Source organism: Mytilus edulis, chromosome 2 (assembly GCF_963676685.1).
Source record: "Mytilus edulis chromosome 2, xbMytEdul2.2, whole genome shotgun sequence".
Lineage (NCBI taxonomy): Eukaryota > Metazoa > Mollusca > Bivalvia > Mytilida > Mytilidae > Mytilus > Mytilus edulis.
The window spans coordinates 87,820,111-87,844,598 of NC_092345.1; the positions used below are offsets into that span (position 1 = coordinate 87,820,111).

Consider the following 24,488-nt stretch of genomic DNA (forward strand, 5'->3'; position numbering starts at 1 on the left):
ATATATATATATATCCACTTACTGAGTCCTTGTCCTCAATCGTACAATATTTTAAAGACCTTACAGTTGGATATCAATTTAAAAGACACTATTAAATGGTTATAGCAGGTAAGTGGTATAAAATATTCGTCTTTAAATAATTATTATATATTAAATAATTTGGTTTTTTTAGTGTCCCGGTGAAATACACATATCATTAAGTTATTCTGTAAATAATGTTTCAAGCGGGATTTATTATTGACGACTGAGATTTTGTCTTAAAAGGACAGACGCAGATTAATATCTATCCAAATAATAGAATACAGGAGGTCCTTGTTACTTGTAAAATCAAAACTATATTGATCTGTATTTAATCTATGATAGTTTTGTCACAATCATTAGTGATTCACTTGAGAACATAACTATGACCTATTGATTACCTGAACTAACCTCACCAATACTATACAATATGTTTATATGACTATTTCGGTATTAACAGTATATGGTAATTGTATATTTTGCACAAAAGCTACCAGAAATATATGTTTAAAATCAAGAGCGAAACCCCTTTATAATTTAAAATAGATATAAGAAGATCTGGTGTGAGTGCCAATGAGACAACTCTCCATCCAAGTCACAATTTGTAAAAGTAAACCATTATAGATCAAAGTACGGTCTTTAACACATAGGTATAGCTTGCTGTTCTTTGTGATCCAAGGCTGGAGCCTTGGATCACACAGAACATCAAGCTATGAAAGGCCCATAAATGACTAGTGTAAAATCATTCAAACGGGAAAACCAACGGTCTAATGTATATAAAAACACCGAAAAACGAGAAACACTTATGAACTACACCAACAAACGACAACTTCTGAACATCGTGTAGTTAAATTCTCTGAAAAACTACATATTTAAGTGCCTTTTTGGGAAAACAAATTAAATCAAACTTCAATAAAAAAAAACTAGGCTTACTGTTGATGTCACCTTCGAATTAACCTCTATGAAGAGGCATACAAACCATTTATGATAAATTACTAGTATAAGGAAACAATATGTAAACGCATCTAGAGGTGGGCACTTTAATTACTTAATTGATAGGGAATGCTGCTTGGGTTCTATTTTTTATTCAGAAAATTTTGAATTGAAAAATATATAATAACTTTTCATGTATTGTGTAAATAACAATGTTTCATTTTCCCATATTGTTTTGGTTTTGTGACGTGTAATGAAAGAGTGGAATACCAAAATGTATAAAGAAACAAACTTTGTTGATAAGTAAAACAGCCAGAAAAAATAAAATAAATACAGACGAAGATGTTATGGGAACTTTATTGACCTTATCATACATTTCTTTCACATTGATTGTATATAGGAAGTGCTCTCCTCCCTTACGAGAACAACAGGCGCTTGATAAAAAAAATGTTTGTTTAATAGATTTAATTAGCCTAGGAAATGATAAGTTTTTTTAACTTTAGGCACCATTATATCATGAAATGAAATTATGTAGAGAAAAAATAGCCAATACCACCCTACAATCATTCATACTCAAAATGTTTACAAACATCGATATCCAAATCTTAGAGGAGTTGTTAGAAAAATAGTGGACCAAATTGTCGATCATAGAAATACCTTCGATATAGCCATTCACATGTACAATACTATTGAAAGATAATCTGTGTTATGTCCTTTCATCTATTGTATACAGATTTGTGTTCTATGATCAAAATACACTTTAAAACATTTTATTCACCAAAAAACATTACAACAACTTATTCGTGTTCTTTAAATAAATCACATTGTAAGATAATAATCATTAAAAAATGTCAAGATACATACTTCTATTCTGTACAACAAAAGCAACGCACCCTAATTGATCTTGTTATACTAGACGTTTCTATAGCATATCACTTTTTTTTAAACGTGATTGAAATAAGTCAAAATTATTTAATGTCGTTTTATCTACAAATTCTTTAAGCATGATGAGAATGGGAATTTTGACATCCATTCAACCCAAATAAATGTTTTTATGACCATTTTGAAATTGACTTATCATCGACTTTTGAGGTTATAATCTGAATCTTTGTCTCTAAAGTGAAAGTTCAATAGAAATTTTGCACAACTTCCAGGTTATGCTTAAATTTTGATAAAAGGTATGCACATTATTTACTCTCGAAGTCTGTAGGCCGTTTCGTATGAGGCCTTTAGGTGGTATCGGGATAGCATGCTCGCTTCGAGTGAGAGAGGTTGTGAGTTCGAACTTGGTTTGGTCAAACAAAACAATTGAAAATTGGTACTATGCTGTTTCTCTGCTAAGCGCGCGGCAATAAAGGAGCTAGTGTAAATACTGGTCGACTAAGAGTCAGCATAATGTGTCTGGGTGGGGTGACTTGTCATCCTGTGGATTGTTGCCTTGTGAACTAGCACGTTTTATATCCGAATCAGCGTGTCTGGGTGGGGTGACTTGTCATCCTGTGGATTGTTGCCTTGTGAACTAGCACGTTTTATATCCGAATCAGCGTGTTGGGGTGGGGTGACTTGTCATCCTGTGGATTGTTGCCTTGTGAACTAGCACGTTTTATATCCGAATCAGCGTGTTGGGGTGGGGTGACTTGTCATCCTGTGGATTGTTGCCTTGTGAACTAGCACGTTTTATATCCGAATCAGCGTGTTGGGGTGGGGTGACTTGTCATCCTGTGGATTGTTGCCTTGTGAACTAGCACGTTTTATATCCGAATCAGCGTGTTGGGGTGGGGTGACTTGTCATCCTGTGGATTGTTGCCTTGTGAACTAGCACGTTTTATATCCGAATCAGCGTGTTGGGGTGGGGTGACTTGTCATCCTGTGGATTGTTGCCTTGTGAACTAGCACGTTTTATATCCGAATCAGCGTGTCTGGGTGGTGTGACTTGTCATCCTGTGGATTGTTGCCTTGTGAACTAGCACGTTTTATATCCGAATCAGCGTGTCTGGGTGGGGTGACTTGTCATCCTGTGGATTGTTGCCTTGTGAACTAGCACGTTTTATATCCGAATCAGCGTGTTGGTCTAGTACTCAGCAGATTCTAAACTTATATTGCATTACCTTGCACTCGTTGACTTGCCATTGGACGTTAAACTGTTATCCATTTACGACTCGCTTGAGACAGTAAGCACTATTGCTTAATTTTAACTTGTTGATAAACTGATCTAAACTCAGCAAAATGCAATTCAATATATAAGTTATATTCCTTATTGTATTTCCGTTCACATAAACTTGATTTGTTAAGGTTACACATTTGCCTTTAATAACACGGGAATCTTGTTTTTAACAAAACATTAGTAACTAAATTTCTCTGAAAAATTCATTTCAATTGCCTCTTCCTAGAAAACTATTGATGTAAACTCAGTAAGTCCTCAAATGAAATTGAACTTTGATCTTACACTTAATTGAAGATTAGTTTGTAACCAAATAGTACTACAACCATAAGTATCAATCATAATATTTTATGAAATTTATTCAGTCGGACAAAATTGATTCTGTTGATTTTTCAAATACATAAAATTATACAAATTATGTGAAATTTTTATTTCTATGTCGTGCACAATTCTAACCCATTTTTACACTTTAATCTTAACTGCCTTTTTATACACGCGAAGTTCGCCGGTAAAGAGCAAATAAAATATCAGAAGTACTATATCCATTTCTAAACCCTCATAAATTTTGCACAAATTATCTTATACTCATCAGAAAAAATCTTTGATATTGTATTCACTACAGAGGGTACTCATTTACCAAACAGTGATAGGCCTAAATTGTATTCAATTTGTCATCCTTATTTTAAAAAAATGGAAACCGGTATAATATTTCCAAGTGGCCTACTCTCGGGAATAATGTCACTGTCAAATACAATATTATATTTTTTTACCTATATAATGTTTTAAAGAGGTGAGACTCTAATAAATTATTTGTTTGTTTGTTTGTTTGTTTTTGTTTATATATTAGACATGATATCAATTGAACGCTTTAAATACTCATTTATAATGAGAACATTACCAGTATTCATTTTTTTAATGGATTAGTAAAACGATTGATCTAACGCTATGGATTAGTAAAACGATTGAAAGACAACTGTCATATTCTGGACTTGGTACGGGCATTTTTTTTTACGCAAATGGCGTGTTCAACCTGGTTTTAAGGCTAGTTAAATCTCCAACTTAAATGGCAGGTGTTTAAAGTTCCGTTATATTGGCAACATTTGGTGACAAATCCAAACAGAGGTATTAAAAGGGTTTGTGCGGCAATAATAGTGATCCTGAAGCAACGTTAAAACAAGACTTTAAGTTGTTTACTCTCACAGTTTAATTTCTTTTTTAACGATAATTCATTTGAAATGACATTATTTTCATTTATTTCGGTTTAAGATGTAATGAAAATGAAAGCTACACTACTAACAATGAACACTGTCCTTTGCTGGACTTGACATCTATTTCTTTGACAGGAAACTTAAAATTAAATTTATGACAAAAGAAATGAATTTTTATTGTCAACTGTTAATTTTCCATTTAAAGATAGTGACGTTCCCTTGTCATCATCTTCTGTTGTGTTTATATCTGAACTTGTTCAATTCGCTCGTGTATGTAACAATGTACTCGATTTAAACGAGAGAAATCTCTGTATTATTGACAAATTATTACACCAGGGTTTTCGATATCATACACTAGTCAACACATTTACTAAACTTTATTATCGGTACAAGGACATAATTTGTAAATATATTTCTACATGCAGACATCTTATACGTTCAGGTATTTCACATCCAGTTTTTTTTTGGATAATCTTTTACAAAGCCCAAACATGTCAACATTCACTTCAAAGCCAATCAAATCTCGATACTGTGTTCATGTCAATAAAGAGTGCATATTTTGGTATTTTTCGTGATTCACTTAACTCTTAGGGTCTTTGCATCGGAAATAAACGCATTTATTCAAAAAACAGTTGTTGACGTGATACGGGGTATTTTGCACAGGCCCTTGTCTCAGAAAAAAATGTATATAGGAAACGATTCTGAGACAAGTGCCTGTGGTATTTTCTTCTCAAATATTTTATGATGGTATGATACTTTACCCGTAACGGGAGGGATTGTAATTGATTTTCATATGATGAAGACATAATCTTTCAATCAGTTTAATTGAGATCTGGAGCTGGCATGTCAGTAACTGCAAGTAGTCCTTTGTTAATTTATATATATCATTGTCATTTTGCTTAGTTTATTCTGTTACCTATTCTGACATCAGACTCGGACTTCTTTTAAGCTGAGTTGTACTGTACGTATTGTTGTGTGGTTATTTATCTACATTTTCCAGAGGAATATAGGGAGGGTAAAGATTCTTTTGCACCTGTCCTAAAACATAAGCCTCTGGCCTTCGTTAGTCTTGTGTGATTTTTAGTTCATTTATGTTTTTGGAGTTTATTATGAAGTCCATTTTCACTGACCTAGTACAACTATTGTTTAAGGGCAAGTTGAAGTCAGTCTCCAGGTGCGGGAATTTCCAATTGTGTTGAAGACCTATTTGTGGCCTTCAGCTGTCTTCTGCTGTTTGGTCGGCTTGTTGTCTAACATCCGTATTTTCATACTCAATTGTATTTGAATATCCAAAAATAATAAATGTTTTTAATAGCAAAAAAAATGATTATCTTCTCTGGAGGTATGTTCCAAATTTCAAACACACATCTATACTATTAAACGAGAAGCCTCATTCTGTGTGTCCCTTCTCTTCCTTCCACAATAAATTAATCATCATGCCTCTGTGTCCTATAGGTACTATGTATAGTCGCATTTGTCATCCATTCTTATGATTATTCAGTTTGGGTTATTTTGGGAGAAAAACGAAAAAAAATGCGTCCGGATGTTTTTTCCGTCATTGGACGAAATTTTAAGTCAGACTAAACTTCCGGTTTTCGTTTTTCTATACTTTGAACATACAAAGACTATGAATAAAGTGTATTTGATATCTGCTATCATTTTCAAGTTTACTATCCACGGCGGTCACAGAGTTAATTAAATAGAGAGGGTCTATATAATATGTCAATGACCGCCGTGGATCGATTAATAAACTGAGAATTGATAGTAAAGAGCAAATACACTGTATTAATTTATAGTAATATGAATGTTCATAATATACTAAACGTATGTTACAGTGGCGGATCCAGGGGTTGGAACCCCCTTTTTTTGGACTATCAATGCATTTAAATGGGGACATGTAGTTGAAACCCTTTTGCCTGGGTTAGGAACCTCCCCCTTTTTTAAAATGGCTGGATCTGCCCCTGTTCATAGTATACAGAATCACGCGAAAATAATTGTCCTTTCCCAAGTACTTATGGGTTCCAAACCCAGGACAAAAAGGGGGGGAGGTCCAACTACATGTCCCCATTCAAATGCATTGATCGACCAAAAAAGGGGGTTCCAACCCCCGGAACCCCCCTCCCCCTGTATCCGCCACTGATGAACAAACATGTATACATATACTATAAATAAAGTGTATTTGCTATTTATTACCAATTCCAATAGTTTTCTATCCACGGCGGTCATTGATATATTTCATATACTATTAATAAATTGTATTTGATAAAATTTACTATAAATTCCAATGGTTTACTGGGGGGGGGGGGGGGGGGGGGGGCGGTCACTGATATATACATATATAATATATCAGTGACCGTTTATAGCAATTATAGTATATATTTATGTTCATAGTTTACAGAAAAACAGAAGGAATAAAAATCGGTATTTCGAAAAAAGGGGCGAGGGCAAAACAAATGTGTCCAGTCCCCAAGTACTCTGACTTTTGATACCTCTCCAGTTATACATTTTTTACAGTTTACATACGCTCTATTTCCCCGCGATTTCGCGGGTGTGTTCTAGTATTAATGATCAGAAGACGAAATATGTGTTCATCAACTGTGAGCTACAATATATATTTACTATCTGTCTCACAAATAGTTAGCTAATCGGCTATATATGTCTTAAACCATAATAATGTTAACTTAGATGTTATCCTCCGAAACAGAAACCTATGTTTCGTCTTAATTTCAAAACTTAGTACATGTATTAATTTTTAATCTTCCGTCTATGACTCTACAAAACAAAGAATATCCTATTTTTTAATAAGACCTAAAAATTGTGGATACTGAACGTCTTTTCAAGCTTGCATACATTTAATTTTAGTACGTTTTACACAATCCTATTAACCACATGTTATCGGTTGGGTGAGCTGGATATACTTTCTCTTCCATTGTTGCCCTAACAAAGATTTTCTCTGTCTGGAGTAAAAATTATCACTTCTTCGGTCTGGCAATTGACTGGTAGTATTCAACACGAGGCGCTTCATCATTTATAGCCTCTGATACCATCTCATCCTTATCCAGGGGTCGAATTTAAGCTTTTTAGTGTACTGGCCAGTCGGACCAGTGGACTGTTAATCTACTGGTCCAGCTCCAAATCTACTGGTCCTGCATATATGACATTCATTTGACAAACACTAATATAAATGATAGATTTTTACTTTTATTTCCATGCTTTATTTAACATATGTTAGACAAAAAAAGAGAGTCTTTATCCTGATTTGATAAAGGCGTTTATAATCTCAATGATTTTCTTTATCAAAATCAGGATCAAGGACAGAAAAATGTCACAATTGTCTTCCACATCATCACAATCATCATAACAACCATAGGGTGCCTGACTGGGTGATCTGGACACTTTATTGACAGTGCTCTTCTTATATTAAATAAATCAGTAACTTTAATTCTTTGTTGTTGTTTTTTTTTAATTTTCTGATTTATACCAAATCTCTATAATAGAGGAAATAAAGTTATATATATATATATATCTTCAGTGTGAAACATTATGAATATTAGATCTGACAAAAAAGTTGGATGAAGTTCAGATTTACTATATAATTTAACCATTCGCGTTTGTGTTTTTTTACAAGATTTTTTTATATTTACGTTTCCTTTTGTCAATAAACTTTATTCCGGTCTTCCTTAAAATTTGAATGTCACTTATTTTATTTTTTTGTCCGGTGGATTAACTCTTTCCAAATTGCTACAGAAATAGTACTTGATTTCGCAGGTAAATTGTTTGGTAAACAACCTGAGATTGCGATGGACATGATTTCCTAGGAAAATTAGTCTGGGGACATGAATTTTATCAAAAATATAACTATGCAACTCTTAAACATTACTAAAACATAACATTTAAATTTCCATGGTTTAAATGTAATTGAATTTATTATATGATTTTAAAGGACATGATTACCTAGGAAAATTAGTCTGGGGACATATATTACTAACATCGGACTAAATATACTAGTAAATTCTGTAACCATGGACTTTTTATACTAGTAATGTTTGTCCGCCCAGACATATTTTACCAGGACAAATTTATCACTTACACAATCAGTGATTTTTATAGACAAATTTCTACTGGTCCGACGGACCACCAGCTAACAAAATCTACTGGTCTCGGACCACCGCACCAGCGTTGATTTCGACCCCTTTGACCTTATCATTAATATAGAGTTTTTCAAGAATAAACATTGTTTATTTTTTTCTTACAGACTTCATGATACGTTAAAGTTTTTATATAGTTCCTCATTTTTGACTAGAAATTATTGGCTCACACCTAAGTGTGTACTTTTAAGATAACGCCATGCAGCTCGTTTTACCATTTAGAATTCAGATAATTACAAAGTACGTGCTATGATCGGTCTTCGTTTGTCATGGTAACTCTGTTCAGAAGGAAATACATAACCATACAAAACTTTGTCAATTCCCGACTCATGTTAAAAAATCCGACAGAGTTTATCTCAACACTCATTATCTTTTTGCTCACAAAATTCCAACGAATATTAGATTAAAATGATGTGTTTTGAATGTTAATGACAAAATGTGTCCGCAATCAATAATCCAAGTGAACTATAATTACAGATCTAAACTTATTTAATTGCTCTGACCACAGTATGCTGATCTTAACGTATAAGTAACATAATAGCATAGATACTGTACCTATTACAAATCCTTGTTTAATGATTGTTGATAGTATCCAGTGGTAAACATTTCACAGATGGGTTTTGATATTTGAGCATCATAGTAAGAGTAACTTGCTGTGTTACAGATATTTACTTGCGTTCTTGAATGGAAAGCTGTGATGCAGTCTGTACGAAATTATGCAATAATTATACAAAATTATCTAAACAGTCCCCATAGCATACTTTGTCTATGCATGAGGATATTTTGTGTCGTGGCATATAATTCAATGAGTTCTATCATATTTGAAATAAAGACCAAACTCAAATCATATTACAACTGCAGTTGACCCGATACACATGCTACATGTACAGGGTATAGTACATAACAGGAAAGGGTGTCCTCATATAATTAAGCATATCTTGCCGCTAGAATACTGTGCCTGGGCTATATCCGCGTATCTTTTATAGATATACGCCCCAATGCTGTGTACTACTTTTAAGACTCTATGTCAAAGAGTACTTTAGAATGCCGTTCCCGATCCCGCGCTGTTTAGCATTTAGCCTACCTTAATCTTTACATCTGGTACTGCAGTTGAGAAGATCTAGTGGGCATAGACCGACTTGACATAGAGCAGCAGAGCAATCAAGATGAGGGACAATTCCTGTTAATCGACTATTGAACCTTTGTCCTTACGTAATACTGCCTTCCCACGTTACAATAATTAAGTTCCTCAAAATTGACAATTGCATGCCTTTCGAAGCCTAATGTCTTGTGTATGAATGCTATAGATGATCAAGACCGTTACAGTGTATTTGAAATCCTTATCTTCAATATTGAAATCACCAAGAAAGGATAAGAAAAAGGACACATGACTAGGACGAGGGAAATAATACAAAGTAAAAAACTGATTTATATACATGTAACATAGCGTACATTATAGAATTTTGGAAGAGGGAATGTTACAGTTTATTGCTTTTTGATAATTCAGATTAAATGTACAACTAGAAATTCAAAATAATGTTTAAAAATCTTATTCCATCTTCCAAGTGTTTGTATCTAACTGTCCGGAATCCTTTCTGAACTGGCACGATCGAAGGGATTGTCAGCTATAATCAAGATAATCGTTTTGGCTATATCTTAATGTTAAATAATAAATAATAATCTTAAAGTTTTTTTTTCAGTTTGTTAAAGCAAAGTTTCGAGTGAGGGATTGTATATATTCCTCAACGAAAAGGTAATCAATAGTTTTGTCCTTTATTCAACAGCTGAAGTACAAATGTGTACAGATAAATATGTCATACCGACCTTGAACAGTAAAATAATTATCCACTTTTGAAATATATTTGTTTTTGTTGCTTTTTAAATTTATCATTTAAACTATTTCACTTTCTGACATTGTTTGAAACGCATAAATTCTAATTGTCGACTTCAGGCGATGTATTTGATTATTCTTATCTTTTTAATGGCGTAACTTAATGCAGATTCAAACATATTACGATACAATGATATAATTATACGATCTCGTGACTGGAGTAGATATCTTTATGAAGTCAAAAGTCCTCTAATAAATTATTTTCTTAAAGTTGATATAATGTATTTCAAAAAAAAACTTACATCGTTGAAAAATCCAGCCATGTATGAATGAAAATATGAAATATGATGTAGATTATCAGCAAAAGTTTCTAAACTGATTTTTTTTACATAATTGTGTATTTTGGCTTGTTCAAAATCTTCAGTTGAAGTCATATCCTCACATACATACGATTTAATCATCTCTAGTGTAATGAACAATAGGAACAGAGTTTCTACTTCATGTTCAAAATATGAAATAAATCAAATCAACGTAAACATTTGGTAGCATTTAATATATTGAACCTTAATTAATCTGTAAAAACAACCAAACTAGAAATTTATATATATACGATTATCACTACTACATGTAGTAGGTAGAAAAATTATATTTCCAATCGATAACATAAATATCTATAAAATCCGACAACTAAATGTGTATCGTTCATAACCTCTATTATATTTCATTAAGATCGATGCTAGGGGTCGTCTGAACTCGCAAATCATTGTATCGTGGGACCTTGATTTCGTATGTTTTGTTCCTTTAAATATCTGTAATTATTTTTTATTGACGATACTAAATTATTGATGTCGTCGTTGTTATAGTTATTGTATCTTAATTGTTTTATGAGCTGTAACTTAAAGTCTTAAAGACTAAAGTGCTGTCGTTATCTACAAAAAGTTCAAACTTTGGCAATTGTGAACAAGATAAATACAAATTATTAAAGACATTCATAATGTCAGACAAAATCAATGATTAGGTATCAATTGGTAATGATAGAAAAATAGACTTTTTTTTTAATTTCATTCCAAATCAATAACTACAAAATTTCTGAAGGTTTTACTGTATTTGCAAAAAAAAATGACATAATGGCACTTATCCTGTTTTATCAAAATTAAATTAGTCTTATATTTGTATGACTAGTTGCTTATATGTGTCCCAATAGTTGTGTGGTCTAGATGTAAATGATATAGTTTGATAAATGTGATAAAATGTGGGAGACCTTCGTGCAATGAATATAAACTTTGTGAATATTGACATGTTGGTTAAAGCGAATGGACAAGTATCTGATTAACCATGCAATCTATACTATTAAATAAGAAGACCTCATTTTTGTGTCGCTTCTCTTTTTTTCCACAATAAATTTATCATCAAGCCTCTATGTCCTAGGTTCCATGCCAATTCGCAGTTGTCATCCTCACTTATTCATATTCAGTTTGTGTTATTTTGAAAGAAAAACAGAAATAAAGGCGTCCGGATATTGATTCATTGGACGGACTTTAAAGTTATAAACAAGACTTCTGTTTATGACTGTTTAGGACTGTTTAAAATTACACTTAATCTTTATAGGAACTTTGGGACAATACAGCAGTTCAATAATTTTCGCGTTTTTCTGTATACTATGAACATAAGTATACTATAAATAAAGTGTTATAATACCGCCGTTGATATAGTAAACTTGGAATTAATAGTAAATAGCAAATTCACTTTAGTGTATTATGCAGTTATAAAGTATTATGTATGTTCATAGTATACAGAAAATCGCGAAAATGATTGAAAATCAAAGAAAACAAAAAAAAAAAGGGCAAAAGGGGCGGGGGGTATAAAAGAATTATCCAGTGCCTAAGTACCTATGACTTTTGATACCATTCCTCTAATTATCCAGTCATAAAATCTTTTACAAAAACTCATCCTTTACACACTTTCAACCACGCTGCAAGTGCCCGCGATTTTGCAGGTGTGTTCTAGTTATATTGAAGTGTATATATATGAACGTGTACGTAATACATTTGCATATGTAAAATGCGTTTTATAAATCAGAGCATATGGAGAGCCCTGTGACGTTTTATTTTTGTAAAAAAAGACTATCTTATAAAATTGTATTTGTAGTACGATGATTTCTCTCTAATTCTCATGATTTTCGTGCAGTGTAAACAATGTTTGTTGTAGGAGGCTGAAAACAGACTCTGTCCGTATAGTACTACTCTGCTAATACTATACAGATATCGCTGTAAAACTCCCTCAATTGCCGAACTATTTGTGTGTATCGCAGTCGAATTCCAGTGACGTATTTCTCCGTCTGTGAGTGTTTCAATCTCCGATTTGCCATCCATTTTGCTCATAGACAAACAAATACAGCAGAATTAACTTTATTTTCGTTCGTTTAAATCTTCAAGTTCAAAACTTTAATGTGATAATCACAAAATCAACCATGCAACACTGTCAATTATCGTGGAATGCTCTGACATATCGAAGTTCTGACGCGTAGGAAAAAGCAAACACTTATGCCTTAAATCGGACAATTGAGTGTCTGAAATTATTGAAAGTTATGTTACAATAAATAATTAATAACTGTTGGCGATGTATTGCTGTTGTTCACTGTTCATGTGAGTTTTTCTGTCTTTGAAAGCAAAAGCAATGTACAAAATTATTTGCAGGATAAAGACAATAACTGTTAAGTGACTTTAAATATCAGTTGTATTTGTACTCGGATCGAAACAGGAGTAATAGCTCGCTGAAGGTCGCGTTACGCCTGTTGCTCAGCCTCGTAAAAATACAGCTCAGCTGATATTTATAGACACTAAACAGTTATTGTCTATTTACGGTTTATGGTCAGCATGAGGCAAATAACATCTAATATAAGTTTAGTTGATACAGGCAACATATTTTACAGTTATTATCTAAATTTCTAAATTTTGCTTACATGTGTCCCAATGATTGATTGGGGACTTTCCGTTTTGAATTTTCCTCGGATTTCAGTATTTTTGTGATTTTACTTTTTACATAGCAGTTACAAACCCCTTCTTTTTTTAAGTGATACATGTTTACAATAAAACATACAATTTAGCAGACAACAATTGTTGTCGAGTGGTTTTCTTGGCTTTAAACACAAATAAAACACTCCTCAGGTTTTGGATTCTTTATTATGTTAACGAAAAGGTTGTAAACAAAAGACCCTGTAATTAAATATAAAATTATAACCAATGGTTCAAAAATGATAACATGAGTACAATATGAACTCAATGAATTTCCAATTAAAATAAATAATACAATTTCTTAATCTTTCTCTTATTTTGTTATTCTAACAAAATATCAATGTACTCTAATTGAATTAAGTTGCTTATTAATATAACAAACTATTCAATTAATATAATGTCTTAAAAATATAATTACATGCAAAACTAGATTCTACACGAAACAAACTAAATAGCTAATGTTAAGCAAAAGCAAAGCAATTAAAAATAATCATAAGCAAACAAAATAATAAGCATTGATAGCAAAACATATAAAACCCAACTCAATGCTTACCTCACACTTAGATGCGAAGGTCAAACACAATATCCCCTCATGGGATGGAATCAACAATACATCATCATGATAGTAACTCCTGAATATAAAATAAGGAATATAACTATTGTGCCACAAAAATGCACAATTACACTAATACACATTTTGTACATGAAACTTTACTTTTAATTTATATTTTACTAGTTTAATGAAAAATACTACTCAGATAGTTTATATTAATATCTTATGGTTTTAAATATTAACTCATAAACGTTTTTAATACTTTTTATTGTTTTTAACCATTTAATCAATTTAGCTGTATTAGCCGTCAGTCAATCAATCACTCATTTCAAATACACTAGAATTATTAATTAAATGACAATTAAATATATGTGAGTAATCATAAATACCTAAATGAATAATATGGTGACAAATTAACACAGTGGCTGAGTATAAAGACTCAAAAGGACATCAGAATAAGAATTTATATGAATAGTTCAAAATGTCTGCCTTCATGCTGAGTAAATCCAAAAGAAGAATTTCAAAGAACAAAGAGATTTCCTTCCACACATATACAATTCAATTCAATATTTTATTTAAGTCTCATCTCTCAATAATATATAATACAACATTACATTAAATGTAAAAATATATAAATATAAAAAGAGAGCCATTCTGTACAGAATTACAAGAGACTATAACATTAAAATTATATAAAGAATGCATCTATTATAAAACATATTGACTTTAACATTATTTACAGTATAAAACATTTCTACGTCTATTTAAAATAAGATTAAGGCTTTGGCACAGCTACGAATCATATTATTATCTGTAAATAAAAACACTAATTTCTGTTTATCATCATAAAACATAAAATCATTATTAAAATGTGTTGCTTCATCAAATTTTTTTTTTCTAAAATCATCATACAAAGGACACGATAAAATAACATGGGCTTCATCTTCTAAAAATATTCATACAATTATCACAGACTCGATCTTTTAAAATTAATTTTTCAAATCTCCCCGTTTCTATTCTTAGTGGTGCTACACCACATCGAAATTTGGCAAAAGAACTCCTAAATGCGAAAATGGCATTGGAATTTTACAATAAATTTCCGTTTCAAAACTGTTCTTAAATAGATTATATGTACGAAGTTTGTTACCACCTTTACCAGATAAAGCTTTCTCTGATTGTAAATTGCCTTGCCACTGTTCGACATATTTACTAAACATTTTAGACATAACAGTATTGACAACTGAGGTACTATCAACATAATCTGTAATGATACACAAATGTTCTGCATTATACTCAGAAAACGTTTTCCTTACATAAAAATTCCAATTTTTTATACACTTATGCTTTTTTACTCATAATGTCTGCCCATATGAAAATTTTTCTGTTTAAACGATCAGAACTCATATTGTTCAAACGGCACCATAGTCGAATTAAGCATTGCCATTGTTTTTGAAAGATAGGTATCCACCCCATATCCCCTGCAACTGCAGCATTTGGAGTATATTTACCCACTCCAAGAAAAAATCTGCAAGCTCTATTATGGATGGCATTTATAAAAGAAAATATTTTTACAACCCCAAATACCAGCACCATATTCAACAATTGGAAGCACCAAACTCTCATATAATTTTGAAAAGACATTATGAGTAACACCACCTAAGATTTTGCGCTTGGCTATAACAAGGCCAAGTGCTCTATTTGCAGAAGCTGCAACAGCTTTAGCAGTTACATTATAATCTAAAAATTCATTTAAAACTAAACCTAAATATGTATAAGTAGTAGAATATTCAATGATATCATTCCCACATTTAAATTCAACATGTGACTTATCAACAGAAGGTGTTCTAAAATGCACAATATTACACTTTTTGGAATTAATGGTCATACAATTATCTCCACACCATATATCTAATGCATTTAACAGAATTTGTAATTCTTTTTCATCGTTTGCAAGTAAAACCACATCATCAGCATAAAGCAAAATACAAACTTTTTCATCATCAATATCAATACCACACTCATATGATTTCAAGAATGAAACTAGGTCATTAATATATAAATTAAATAACAAGGGAGATAATGGGCATCCTTGTTTAAGACCACTGTTAACATTAAACCATTCTGATAAATGGCCGTTTAATCGTACTGAACATAATATATTTGAATAAATAGACTGTATAGCAGCACAAAAATTTTCAGCCACCCCCATTACATTTAACTTGGACCATAGTATATTTCTATTGATGGTATCATATGCCTTTTTAAAATCAATAAACGCACAAAAAGTATACATGTGACATAACTGACCAATGAGAATAGACAAAGTGACCAATACTGACCATCAGTACTATGAATAGGCATTTAAAGGGTTCACATACCAGAACTCAGGTCATCACCTTAATTAGCATATAAAGATAAACAAAACAGCATGCTTTATTCTTTTATTATTGACATAAGATTCTATTCTGTAAATAAGTAAACAAATCCAATAAATACGTTCCAATGGATATTTTATTATACAGAAAAACATAACATCATATAGATCAAAGTACAATTCTGAAAGTTAAAACTATATACATACAAACCATTTAAATTTCACCCTTCCACACAATTATAACTACCAACTGTAAATTTAATATACAAATCTTTTAGTACAATCTCAACCCATAAAAGTATATTATGTAATAAGTGACAAAGAATATCTTCAATTTTTTAAGTTTAAAATTTGAAAAGTCAAATAACTAGATTTATCTCCCCTTATTTATGCATTGCTAATAAAAGTGTGACATTCAACTTTGGGAGCAGGTACTACTAATGCGATGTTTGTAAAAATAAACATTTGAAATATCTAAACCGCAATAGTAAATAAATCTACCAATTGTCTGGCCGAAGATTGAGAGGCGGAGGTGATTACAGTTTTACAAAATTGAAACATCATCACTTTTCTGTAAGTTCTATATTTTCCCAAAACAGGCTTGATATTGAAAAAGGTGCTCAAAGTTGCGCCACCATAACAATCCCCAAATTCCGAAAGTTTAATTAAATATTAGTATTCATCTACTACACTATTTTCTATGCATTGCTTTTATTTAAGATATAAAACACTACCATATCCAAAATACAAATAAACATCGTACCATAATATCACCTATGAGATATAGTGTAGAAATAATGTGAACCTAATTACTCGCATAGTACATTTATTACTTTTGGTTACCATACGATATATTTTATCAATACTTAACAAAACGGTAAAACGTGAAACACAGAACACCTGGTGATCAGTATTCTGGCGTTTTTTAATGACAACATATTTGTGGAATTGCAAGGAAGACTTTTTCAACAATAGTCGGCGCTCCTAGGCAACGAACTCGGTACCTCTCCTTGCTTAACTTTTCTTAATTTCGTACGAGACGAAGTTCCGTCGGACACTTGTCAAATGCAACAAGACCAAAGAAGCCATAACATTTAATTTTGCATTCAGATATATTAATGTTGTTCTTTCTATAACAATCCAAACTTTTCAGATTGGGTTCCACTAATATTTCCCCCCAATCTAGAAATTAAAGAAATAACAGACGTTGCTTCCTCCGCCTCATTTTTTAGACTTATACCTCTTATTTGACATGAGAGGTCATCTCATTACCAGAATCTATGAAAAATGGGAGAATTTTAATTTGAAATAACCCATTTCCTCCAGCTAAGTAGCAAAATACCAAATTCATCTGCATATGGGACATACATTTCACAACTCTTTCGGTATTCAAGATCTTGTTTCTGCAACTCAGACTTCATAAAACGTCAGGAGTGTTTGAATCGAATGTAGATGAATTGAGGCTCTGGCAAATAGTGTCTCGTCCTTTTTCGGAAAAAATGTTCATCGGACGATATCAGACCTTGTTGATTCATATTCCGTATCAACTTCATAAACAATATATTATGGTCTAGGAGTATAAATTCTATGTACTGACTTTGTTTGTCAATCTAAATACGTTTTATAGCGTCCATTTCTTTGTCTTTGTCTTTGTAAATTATCAACCTTCACAGTTAAGATATTTTTGTTATATCCTTTTGGCGTGACTCGATACTTATATATCACTCATAAAATTGAGAAAGGAAATCGGGAATGTGTCAAAGCGACAATAACCCGACCATAAAACAGACAACAAGTGTTTTAGTGTGTCATGTTAAATTTTTGCATTTCTTGCCTATCACTTTTATGTATTTACTTTGTCTATATGCCATTTTGTTTTTTTTTTGTTTTTGTTGTTGACATGATTATTTGTCTTTATAAAGTGGTTAAAATCATCACACAACTTTAACTACTGTTTTCCTATTTTAAAAAAAAAATTATACAAGTAATCAATCAATGTAATGTAGACCTAGAAAGTTATGGTTGGTGGTTCCGCCTAAGCCTTATCCAATGTAGATGTTTTAAGGACATTCTTAATCTTCAATCTTCCATTTTCTTGTTTGTGTTATAAATCTTTTGATACGGCCGTTTATAAATGTTATGGTGTTCACTTCTTTACAAAATATTTAGAAATTATCATCATCTCCGCTTTGTCTATCTGAAACTAATAGTTATGCCTTATGATGCAAAATTCGAGTAGCTGATTATTATGTATATATATTCATACTAGAGAAAAAGCTTTATCTAAGAACTTTTAAATTAGATGAAAAAGAGATCTAAGTGTTTGTTAAATCTGCATTTATGTATAGTATTATCATAATATCTTTGGCGTAGGGATGAAATCCCACAGCATTTCTAAGACTTCATAGATAGTTACCTGCAAAACAAACACATCGTGATTCTTATCGACAACATTGCTGAACAATCGTACATATCGTGAAGAAATCAATAATTGACACAGAATGTTGAGAAAATAGAATTACACGTTGTCAACTTTTATGCTAAATGCCTAAATGTTATGCTTTTTCGTATATATATTCATACAAATACAAGTGTGGACACAGATCAGTGTGGATAGTATGTTTGGATGTTTGACCTTGTTTGCTAACATGGGGTTCTATATATATTAAACTGTTGCAAAACCAATTACACTGAGTGCTAACCTGATCCAAACACTAAACATTAGCGGTATTATTTAATAAATACTTGTAAGCTGTTATTGGGCTATTAGTTTTTTTGTTATCTGTTATTGTGATAATGAATTTGCTGTTAACTGTTATTGAAAATTGGAATGTTAGCATTTTTTTTTTGACAGTCAATATTCGGTATAAATTCAAGATCATTGGACATTGGGGTCTACTACTACTAATATGTTTGTCCCGTATTCAGAGAAGGATTCCATTAACATTTACCCATCACAGAAGTGAGGTCCAGGACAATTCAAGTATATCTTATGATTATCCTTTGTAATAAATTCCATTTTTTATGAATGTGTATTTAGAATTATCTTAATTTTTTGTATGAAAATAATGTTCCTTGTTTCCCGTACGAACATATTAAATTAAAACAATTCTTAATATGACAAAAAGGAAAACTTATGGCCAGGAATATCTGACAAGGATCTCAAATAAGGACTAGGTCCTAACAACAAATTAACCTTTTATATAATATGGTACATAGACTCAGTTCTGTGATTCTTTTCAAAGCAGAACCAAATGCATTGTACAATGAAAGTTCCAACCATGTACTTGGGTCCGAAGCTGCACATGTACATAACTCATTACAAACAAAGATTTCTTTCGTTTCAAGCCATTGTTTCCCTACTAAACTATGTATTCTACTTACTAGTACACTTGGTACAATCAAAAACCTCAGCTGATAAAAAAATTGTTCAAAAAAGGCCTTTGAAAAAAGTGGAATAAATTGCTTTTGGAGTGTCAAAATTCGTTCGAAGTATTTGATAAATTGCATGCTTATAATTGGTGCTTTTGATTTTGCTACCCTATATACCACTTTGCCTCATAGTCTTATTAAGAAAAATTCACACACCTCATTTAATGGTCATTTAAAAAAAGTCAGAATATTCAAACTCTTTTTGGTCATTTTTTTTATTAGCAACAAATGGAGCTTCAGTCAATATATAAACAATACACCAACGTTTCATGAGAACTGCTGAAAGCATTTTTGAGTTATTTTTGAAAACTAGAAAATACCACCTTTTTCTAATGAATAAAATCCCTTAACTCAATAACATAAAATCTAAAATTAATAAAAATCGAAAGGGAGCTTACAACAATAGATATAAACATTTCAGCAAAGTTTCACGAGAACTGCTGAAAACATTTTTGTGTTAATGTCTGAAAACTGAAAAATCCCCCCTTTTTAATTAATAAAACCCTGTAACTCGGAAACGTAAAATCTAAAATTTATAAAAATTGAAAGTGACCTCATGTTAATAGATATACACAATTCACCAAAATTCCTTGCTTTGTGAAAGCGTTTTTGAGATATTATCAGAAAACTGAAAAAAAAACAATTTTATTGAATAAAACCCCATTACCCAGAAACTTAAATTCTAAAATTTATAAAAAAAAAAAAAAAAAAGTGAGCTCACGTCAATAGATATAAACAATTTCCCAAAGTTTAATGCAAATTGGTTAAAGAGTTTTTGAGTTAATGTCCGACATGTTGACAACATAATCATGATAATACGTTCCGTAAACGATCGTATAAAAACTATTATAATATATTGAGTAGTAATTTAAACACATGCTAGATACACAAATTAATACTAAAAACATAGTCATAGAAAATGGAATGCATTACAAAGGATTATATCCGTAATAAGAAATACTGATTTGTCAAAGACCGAATTATTTTAGTATTTCATTTACTGTTATCTGTTTTTGTCCATTTCAATTCCTTGTTATCTGTTATAAGCCAAATCAATTTTCTGTTTTTCTGTTATTGGGACCCCCCTTGCCCCCCCCCCCCTCATCAGTAAAAGATTTTATTAAATGTCAAAATTGTTAATCAGATAAGAAGATATTATATAATGTCTGTTTACTTTGTTTTAAACTTTTTCACGAAATACAACACGTTTATGAACATACGACATGCTAATCATTTGTCATGTCTGTTTTCCCTGATATCATCCAAGTAATGCATATATTTTCCCTTGTCCATTTTGCTTTTTTTTCCACCATTGTGAACTAAAGGTATATATCCTACCACTAATTATTATATCAAGAAATACAAGGTGATTGAGTAACCATAGCTTATTAGTCCAAAAAGGTACATTAAGGATGTTTGCTGCTCAGTTTGAAAATAAATAACTTTCCATAAAACTAGTATTTTTTTTAAATTGAGGATTAAAAAAATAAAAAAAAATATAGGGGTCAATGTGCTTGTTTTCGAGATATTAGCCATTGGAATTTTGGCGGGAAAATGTTTTCTCTAAGTCTTGAATTTTCATAGCTTTATCATTGACCGCTTAGAGTTCTAAAAAACTACTTAAAAATAAATAAAATTTGATAAAACTTTTACAAATGGCTTATAATTGAACATGTAAAAGATTTTAAAAGAGAAAAATGGGGGTTCATGGGCAAAAAATTTTAAGACATTCAAATGGATAAAACCAGAGGATTTCGAAAATCTGACAAAAAATCCAAAACATGACAAACAAACATCCTTAATAATAGCAACTCTTACCATGTCGTCATATACATTTCTGTGAACGTCTGGAATATTAGAGAAAGTAGCAACATAAGAACTTTGCATAGCAATTTAACACACTTATAAAACATTTTTGTCTTGTTTAAGGGAAAAAATACTTGGTTAGAACAAATGACGAACTTTTGGAAATAAACCTATAATTTCCTATTCAGGAGCTATCTTGACACATTGATGAATAGTTGTTTGAATTTGATGCGACTGTCATATAAAGAAGAGGTTTAGCGCTATAAAACGAGGTTCAATCCACCATTTTCTATATTTGAAAATGCATGTACCAAGTCAAGAATATGACAGTTGTTGTCCATTTTTTTAATGCGTTTTGTCATTTGATTTTGCCATTTGATTAGGGACTTTACGATTGAATTTTCCTCGGAGTTCAGTATTTTTGTAATTTTACTTTTGACAATATCTTATGTAAACATTAAATTCCAATGTTTTTTTTTTATTGTTTTTTAAACAAGAGAATTATCAGTTCTCAATTCGCTAAAAGCTGACTCAAAGACCTTTGGATAAATTTTGACTAAATTTGACAATTAAAGTATTTAAAGTTTTGACCTAAATCATTTCACGACAGTCTACTACATGACCAGATAATTTGATTGAGGCTAAGGTTTTTAATCATCAAAGAAGTGTATTTAATAACAATATACACGTCGATCAAGGACAGTTGCCACAAAAAGATTTGTGTTTAAATTGTCCTTCACCCATGGTTAACCGATCAAATCATTTAAATAGATAAAATATAAAGAATATCACATTAACTTCATACATGTTAGTCACTTGTCATTGACATTTTCCTTTGTAGGTTTCATTGAGAACTAAATCCTTATTCTATTTGGCTGTTAAAGTGAAATATCACTAGCTTATATAAATATTTTGTGACATTATATGTATTACAAATCTGTTTTTGTGACATATTAAAAAAAAGGAATTATTGAACATTTAGCAAGGATATTAGAAAACATTTTCATTTAACCAGATATTTGAGACGGTTTCTATATCATTTTTGTTCAGATGTCGTGTCTGCGTAACCACTATACAATAACCATGATATTTGCTTTAATACACATTTTTATTTTGATATGATACTGCAAAACTGTCATCTTTTTTCCAGTGATGCGTTATCCCTTTCATTAACCTTGAATTTCGGAATTATTTGGAAATAGTACAAACAACCTCTGCTTTTTCGTTCGTAGGAATCATTCATAAAGTTTTCTTGCTGTTTAATCTCTTTTTAAGTTAAATGGTGTCATAATGTTCGTGTGTTTATAAAAAAAAATCGAATTTCTGTACATCACTTTTAGTTAACAAAAGTATCTGTGAAATTGGTGTCGTAATATTATATTTTAATTTTCTTTATGTCCTAAAATTTCTTTTTGTTTTATAACTGTTTATACTATTCGCCAATACTTCCGAATGTTTATTTGAATACCTAAGATGACATATGTCTGTACGTCCATTACATTCCATAAGGTGACATATGTCCGTAAATCTATTTCATTCATTTTTGTTTGATATAATGTGCTACTGCTTTCACGAAAAAAGAAATATGATATATAAATATTTTGTTTAAGAACAGGGTTTCATGAAGATTCTGTTTATGATTGTAGTCTGTGTTCACACCAAACGTAAAATACTATTACGCCGTTTACGAGTGGTTTCAATTTAATGTCCGTATGCGTATTTCGAGTATAATCATATCCGTGCCGAAAAACTGGCTACAGAGCAGAATATACCATCGGGACTAAAACTCCCCCAGCAGATGTAGTTATACCCGATACACGGAAACAATTTTATTGATTTAATTTTCCATGACAGTTCACTTTATTTATCATTTAAGAGAAAGTCTCCAACATCTTTCCCAACTTAAGTTTATTTTGGCATCTTATCCAAGAACGATAAAATATTTAGACTGCACAACTGCAACAAATGTATAACGGTATTTCGAGACAGTTAAATTTTAATATTTAAAGCGCGAGCTTTTTAAATAATTAAAATTCAACAGTTGAGAGTGGAGAAATATCGTAATACACGAGTTACAGTGGTGGAATCTGTTTCTCTTATGATTTTTATCCTTCCTTTTCAAAGAATTGAGGAAAGTTGTGTACTTTGACATGACGGCATTAGGCATGGTCGCCTTTTTCATGACGTCACAATAAGAAATTTCAACCAATCATTTACCGAGATAAGATTTTTCACTAGTGAGCAGAAATATTTTTCTCACACCGGTCAGGAAATTTGAAAATAGCACAAAAATTAGAGTACAGCAAGTTTCAGTTAAGTTTGTATTATTTTGAAATTCAAAATACATATAAAAATTATGTAGTTCAGCAATGTTTTGATTATTTTTTCTAATGCGTTGATTTTTCTGTACTAATTTATAGTGTATAGTTATGGCCAAATTTTATAAATATTTTCCATTATCTGAAACTCAAGATCCCGTTTAATGAGATAACCCGCGTACAAGACCTACATTGTATATTGACTGAATGTGTTTTAAACTAAATGTAATATTGATTTATTGATGGAAAGGTATAGTGTGTGGTAACATTTTGTGAGGAAATTCGATGTTTGCTATACCACTGTTCATTCCAACGGAATTTATGACAATACCACTTTATCAATCAGAATGAAATTTTTGGCAGTGTTTTAAGAAATGATTTTACTTTGTAGTCGCGTATTATTTGTGAACTATTCAATGTTTTAAAAAGGCGAACTTTCGGTGTGAAGTCCATTATTATGCACACTTTTGAAGCCCAATCTTTCTAAAGCCGTTAATACGCAAAAGAAAGATACAAACTCTATACCAATACAAAACTACATACTTATGAAATTATAGCAAATCTTTTGATTGACAATTTTTTATTCATTATTGCAAAATAACGAACTCAAAATATCTGACATTTTCTCCCTTCCCAGTTTTCCCCTATTACTTTATATGATGTGGACTCGTCATCTATACTATTAAACGAGA

General features: G+C 31.4%; 1 protein-coding gene and 1 long non-coding RNA gene across 2 annotated transcripts in view; one reads left to right on the forward strand and one right to left on the reverse strand.

Annotated features, from left to right (window-relative positions):
* LOC139513291 (delta-like protein C) overlaps positions 1 to 24,488 on the forward strand; it is a 64,454-nt gene continuing 39,966 nt past the window's right edge. Inside the window, exon 1 of the mRNA XM_071301655.1 lies at positions 1 to 108. The gene's annotated coding sequence lies outside the window, so the exon portion shown is untranslated. The remainder of the gene's footprint in view (positions 109 to 24,488) is intronic.
* Positions 13,413 to 14,416, reverse strand: LOC139510699 (uncharacterized). The gene is made up of 3 exons (XR_011661961.1): positions 14,256 to 14,416; positions 13,867 to 13,945; positions 13,413 to 13,514 (listed from the first exon to the last, which is right to left on the reverse strand). It is a non-coding gene; the product is annotated as an uncharacterized lncRNA (long non-coding RNA).